The sequence below is a fragment of the Toxorhynchites rutilus genome, chromosome 3, assembly GCF_029784135.1.
Source record: "Toxorhynchites rutilus septentrionalis strain SRP chromosome 3, ASM2978413v1, whole genome shotgun sequence".
Lineage (NCBI taxonomy): Eukaryota > Metazoa > Arthropoda > Insecta > Diptera > Culicidae > Toxorhynchites > Toxorhynchites rutilus.
This window is the reverse complement of record NC_073746.1, coordinates 98,412,422-98,419,135: the sequence shown is the minus strand read 5'-3', so window position 1 is coordinate 98,419,135 and position 6,714 is coordinate 98,412,422. Positions and strand designations below refer to the sequence as shown.

Here is a 6,714-nt window from a genome sequence, read left to right as displayed (position 1 = left end):
TCCAAATGCGTTGAAATAAAACTAGACTGGTTCTTTAAATACGTCTATTCTCTTATTACGTTACACATGGAAATCGGTAATCGGTATTGAATTAGAGAGACTTTAAACTCTGAGAGTTCATTCGTCTCTTACACATGGAAAGAAAAATTTTCTTTCTTCTATCGCAGTCAGTGGTTGCTGCGATTGGTTGTACATTTTTATACGAACACATTAACAAGGTGCTTTATAATAGCTGGGATAGAAAACATTTTTATACGAACACTATCAAGGTGCTTCGTAATAGCTGGGATGGAACATCCAGTACGGCTCAAATCGAACTGGCAACCGGATCTGTCATCGCGCCCTTACCGTAGTCGCAACCGTGTCTGGCACTGGGTTTGACTGTAGTGGATCTTCATCGCTGTCTTCCGTATAGTACTCGGAATCATCAGTTCTGACCTCTTGATGGGACAGGTCTACTTCTTCACGTACTGGCCTGGTTGCTAAAGCTGGAACCGCTGTTGAGACATCTAGGCCAAATCCGTCGAAGAATACCGATAATGCGCTTGAATCTTGGCTCGAATTGGAATCAGGAACAGACTCGACCGCACGCCGCTTCAGTTGATTGGTGTGTGAACGTATGAGCCGCTGACGATCCGAAAGAAAGACGTTGTAGTTGACTCTCCCGATACGCTCGATAATTGTGGCAGCTTGCCATTGCCGAGAATTGCCTATATGGACTTGAGCATAAACGAAATCACCAGGTACGAACTGTCTCGAAACTGGTCCGTGTTCCCTGTTCAAACGATCGTTTTGTCTTCCTGCTTTTGATTGTGGTGCTGTACTGGAATGCTTGGTTGGAAGTAATAATGATGATACTGTACGAATCGGTCGTCCGAATATCATTTCCGCTGGAGATTTGTCACCGAGGTCAGCTGTTGGTGTCGATCGGTAAACGTGCAAAAACGTTTGTAATGCTCCCTGCAATGTCTCTCCCCCCGATCGAATTTTCCGAAGAGTGCGCTTCAGAGTGTCCACAAACCGTTCTGCTAATCCATTTGACTGAGGATGGTACGGTGCCGTACGGACGTGACGGATGCCCAGTTGCTCACAGAATGTCTGGAACTCATAACTGGTGAATTGAGTACCATTATCCGAGACGATGGTTTCTGGTACTCCGAACGTTGCGAAAGATTGGGAAAGTAGTTTCGTTGTTATTCTGGTCGTTGTGGTTTTTGTTGCGTACACTTCAGGACATTTGGTGTACGGGTCAACTGTAACCAGGAAAAATACGCCATCCACAGGTCCAGCGTAGTCAATATGGATGCGTGACCACGGCTGGTCTGGAATGGGCCACGATTCCGGAGCTGTTTTGACCGGTGCTTTTCCAGCGGTGCAGCATGGAGTGCAGCGCCGGACGTGATCTTCGATGTCGTTGTCGATTCCCGGCCAGTAAACGAAACTGCGAGCAATGGACTTCATGCGAACCATGCCTGGATGTCCGCGATGAAACTGCTTCAGGATTTGCTTTCGGAACATACTTGGCACGACAACTCTGTCATGAAACAATATACAGCCATCAAAATGAGTAAGGGATTCCCGTCTATTGAAGTAGGGACGAACTTCTGGATCTGTGATTGATCGTCCATCTTTTGGCCAGCCCTCATGGACGAATGTCAGCACCGACTGTAGAACTGTATCTGTCTTCATCGCTCTTTGAATGGCTGCGAAAGAACCAGGTACTTGGTTGATAGTGTCGTGGATGATACTCGCCATGTCTTCTTCTAGAGAAATAGTTGTCACAACGTAATCCTCCTCTGGTTGCTTGGAACGATCGATCAGTCTGGACAGCATGTCAGCGCACCCGAACTCGTTGGTTGATACGTAATGGATATCGAAATCATAGTTGAGAAGTATCAGCGCCCACCGTTGAAGACGATTTGCTGTATGCAACCTTTCTTCGAACCAAAAATTGATACCAGTGGTTTATGGTCCGTAAGAAGAGTGAATCGACGACCCAACAAATACTTGTGGAATTTTGTCACGCCATAGATAAGCGCAAGTGCTTCCTTTTCTGGCTGTCCGTAACCTTGCTCCGCTGGGGTGAGCGATTTTGATGCATGCTGGATTGCTTTCAGATAACCGTTTGGAAATTCGTGAAATATAACTGCACCGATACCAGTGCTGGAAGCGTCCGCGGCTACGATGATTGGTAGTTTTGGATTGTAGTGTGTCAACAACATATCAGATTGCAGGACTTGCTTGAACCGCTCAAAAGATTTCTGACAATCGGAATCCCATTTCCACTTTGCATCTTTCTTCAATAATTTATCCAAAGGATGTCGAAGCTCGTGGATGTTGCGAACGAATCTGCCATAGAAATTAATGGCTCCCAGGTACGATCGCAGCTCGGAAACATTAGTGGGTGCTGGTATAGATGCAATGGCTTGGAGCTTCTCAGGATCTGGACGGATGCCGTTCCGATCGACGATATGTCCCAAATAGCCGATATCGGTTTGAAAAAAATGACATTTTTCCAGCTTGACGTGTAACCCATATTCCTCTAGGCGTTGCAATAGCTTATTCAGTGATGCCTTGTGTGCTTCCCAGGTTGGTCCGAAAATGATGACATCGTCAAGAAACGATCGAACACCAGGAATGTCAGCAATCATGGTGTCGACCAACCGTTGAAATGCTCCAGGCGCTGATTTCACTCCCGGAGCGAGGCGGTTGAACTGGAATAAGCCTCGGTGCGTGGTTATGGTGAGAAGCTTTTTCGATTCTTCATCTACCTCCACCTGAAGGTATGCGTCGGAGAGGTCGATAATGCTGAATACGGCACTTCCATTGAGCTGTGCGAAAATCTCCTCCGGGGTGGGTAGAGGATAGTGGTTGGCCTCCAACACTTCGTTGAGTCCGGTAGAATAGTCTGCACAGATGCGAACTTTACCGTTCGGCTTGCGTACTGCAACGATTGGAGCAGCCCACTCCGAAAAATCGATTGGCGTGATGATTCCTAGCGATTGCAGACGTGTCAATTCTGCATCCACCAGGGAAATCGTGTTGAACGGGACCGGTCGCTTTGAACAGAAAACAGGTTTAGCGTTAGGTTTGAGGAATAACTTTACCTTAGTTTTCTTGCAGTGCCCTAGCGAGTTGTTGAAAACTGCCTGATGGTCGGCTTGGAGTTGTGCTGTAATTTCTTCAAAGGATAGCCTGGATATTGCTGCAACTTGACTGCAGAGTGTATCAAAAGGAATCGACCACAGATTAAACATGTCGATCCAATCAATTCCCAGTACGTTGAGATCCGGCGATGACGTTACAAAACACTGGCCACGCTTGACCATGCCGTTGAGGGTGACGTCACAATTGAATTCGCCAATGAGGACAAGTGGTCCTCCGGATGCGTTGGATGCTTCGATCAGTGATGGAGTCAGCTTCGGTTGTCCCAGTTGTTGCCATGTTGTTTCGGAAATAACCGTGATATCGCTGGCGGAATCCAGTTGTAGCGAAATAGCGGTGCCGTTGATGATTATACCCACGAATTTGCGTTTCCGGGTATTGTTTGCGATGTGGTTCACGAAAATTCCTTTGGCTTGAGATTTGGAACGAGCCTTCTTCTTCTTATGGAACTGCTTCTTCTCACGTGGTTGAGTTGAAGAACCGCTCGCAGACTTCTGAATACAGCCACAGTAGCCTTCTTTGTGACCGGTGCGGTTGCGAACCCTGCATACATGATCCGAGAATGGACAGTCTCGAACGTAGTGCATCTGACCACACTGCCAGCAGGGAGTACGAGGGATGGACTTGTTTTCCGTTTTCGGCAGACGCTGCTGATTTCCGGGTTTCTTCTCCGAAATGCTGTGGACCGAATTTTTCGAACTTGATGGATGTTCGATCATCGTAGTGTCCGACTTGAGATTGACGAGCCATTGAAATTCGTCGATCAATGTTTGGATAGTTACCGGTGATTCTGCCATCTCGCCTTCAATGCGGGAAAGAAGCCTTGCTCGAACGTCCGCATAGCGCGATGCCTTGAGACCGCAGACGAAAATCAAGCACTTGAATTGATCGATTTTCAAGTCTTGAAACTCGAACTCTTCACATGCCCTGTTGACCTTGCCACCATAGCTGATAATGTCGTCCGTCACAGCTTTCACCAGCTGCAGACATTGGTAGCGCTTGTGGAATACAGAAGTCTGTCTACCGAATACTTTTGATAGCGTCTTGATAGTGTCGACAAACGTGACGTCTTTCGGTAGCTTCGGAAGGATATAATTTACGTAACGACTATGTGATGAAGTGTCCAACTTCCGGAGCAGGAGCCGAACCTTTGCTGCATCATCCAGACTTCGTGCGTCACTTTCGAACAAATCCGAGAAACGGGCAAACCATTTGTCGAAAGTGGTGCCGTTCTCCGGATCGAAACTGAACTCGCTGATGTTGGTTGAAAGTGATTCCAGAACTTGCTCTGGGTTCGTTGCTTGTGGAACAGCCAACAGTTGGAGAAGTTTGGACATCTGAAGAATTGCTGTTTGTAGTTCGTCGTTCGTTGCCATCCTTCCTCTGGTTCGATTCTGGAGTTGTTGAGAATCCAGAAAAATATCCTCGTCGCCAATTAATATGTCTTCCAAATGCGTTGAAATAAAACTAGACTGGTTCTTTAAATACGTCTATTCTCTTATTACGTTACACATGGAATGAAAAGTTTTCTTTCTTCTATCGCAGTCAGTGGTTGCTGCGATTGGTTGTACATTTTTATACGAACACATTAACAAGGTGCTTTATAATAGCTGGGATAGAAAACATTTTTATACAAACACTATCAATGTGCTTCGTAATAACTGGGATGGAACAGTAACAATCATTATTCGTGCACTCAAAAAAAACTTCAAATATACCTTTAACGATAAAATACCCGAACACTTCACTTTATTCCTAACATCCGAAAAAATTCATTATTTTCCGACCTTCCAGGCAGGGGTCCCCCCTTAAGCACAAGAATTGCAACTCTTTGGATAGTATAAAAAACACAATGATAGTTTTTTGACGAAATATTTTGGAACAAACCGGTTTTTTTTTATTAATTCGTTTATTTTTACAGGCTACTTAAGTTTAAAGGAGCCGAATTCTTAAATATAATTTTAAAACTATATATATAAACAATTTTCTTAGATCTATGATTAGTAAGGTGGAAAACCGATTACTCGCGGTGTACTCGAGTTTAGGAGGGTGACATATTTTTAGGAGAAGGATGGGATATAAGGAAATTGTAACAATGTTGATGAACACTCATTTCTTAAATCTATTCGTATATCTATAGTGTATTTACATTTCAACTTATTCTACTATTTATAGCAAGGGGACGAATTACCCGCAAAGGAAAGAAAGGAGGGTATAAGGATGTAGGGACAATCACACACGAAGATCTATAGCTTTAAGGAAAACATATATATGGGACATGTAATCAAGGTCTAACCGAGCCAACACATCTCTCACCGGCACATTGGGCTGCCTTCCTCTAGCCCGAAGGGAGTTTTCTAAATTCGATCTGGCAACAAGATACACCTCACACGACCAAACAACGTGTTCGATGTCGTGGTAACCTCGGCCACAAATGCAGAGATTGCTACCGGCCAGATTGAAACGAAAGAGTAACGCGTCTAACGAACAGTGATTGGACATGAGTCGGGAGAAGGTGCGAATAAAGTCCCGACTCAAGTCCAGACTTTTGAACCATGGTTTGAGGCTAACCTTAGGGATAATCGAGTGAAACCACCGGCCCAATTCATCTTCGTTCCATTTACGTTGCCAGTTTGCGATGGTATTTTTACGGACTAAAGAATAAAATTCATTGAAGGCGATTTGACGCTGATAAATGTCGCCTTCAATTGCACCAACCTTTGCTAATGAGTCAGCCCTCTCGTTACCCGGAATTGAGCAATGTGAAGGGACCCAGACAAAGGTAATGACATAACAGCGTCTGGATAAAGCACTCAAAATTTCTCGTATTCTCTCAAGGAAGTACGGCGAGTGCTTTTCCGGCCTCACTGAACGGATAGTTTCGACAGAGCTAAGACTATCCGTTACAATGTAATAGTGTTCAACTGGTCGTGAGGCGACGCTGTCCAGCGCCCAATGAATTGCTGCCAATTCAGCAATATACACTGAGCAAGGATTCTGAAGACTGTGTGAGGTGCTAAAAAATTCGTTGAACACTCCAAATCCTGTGGACTCGTTTATAGTGGACCCATCAGTAAAGTACATATTATCACAATTGATACCCCCATACTTTTCATCGAAGATCGTTGGAGCGATCCTCGATCGTTGGTAATCTGAATATCCATGGATATCTTGCTTCATGGACAGATCAAAATGCACAGAGGAATTGATGTAGTCAAGGAAACAAACACGGTTGGGAATATACGAAGAAGGATCAACCTGCATGGAGATGAATTCATGATATGAACTCATGAATCCGGAGTGAAAATTTAGCTCGATAAGCTGCTCAAAATTTCCGATCACCAATGGGTTCATGACCTTACACCGGATGAAGAACCGAAGAGATAATAAATTGAAGCGATCTTTTAGTGGGAGTAGGCCTGCCAAAACCTCGAGACTCATGGTATGCGTTGAGGGCATACATCCCAACGCGATACGGAGACAAAGATACTGAATTCGCTCGAGTTTAATGAGGTGTGTTTTGGCAGCTGATTGAAAACAGAAACTGCC

At 44.8% G+C, this 6,714-nt stretch overlaps 1 pseudogene; it reads right to left on the bottom strand.

Moving 5' to 3' along the window:
* Nucleotides 1-333: 333 nt before the first annotated feature.
* On the bottom strand, nt 334-4,541 carry LOC129773337 (uncharacterized protein K02A2.6-like; annotated as a pseudogene).
* Nucleotides 4,542-6,714: the final 2,173 nt, after the last annotated feature.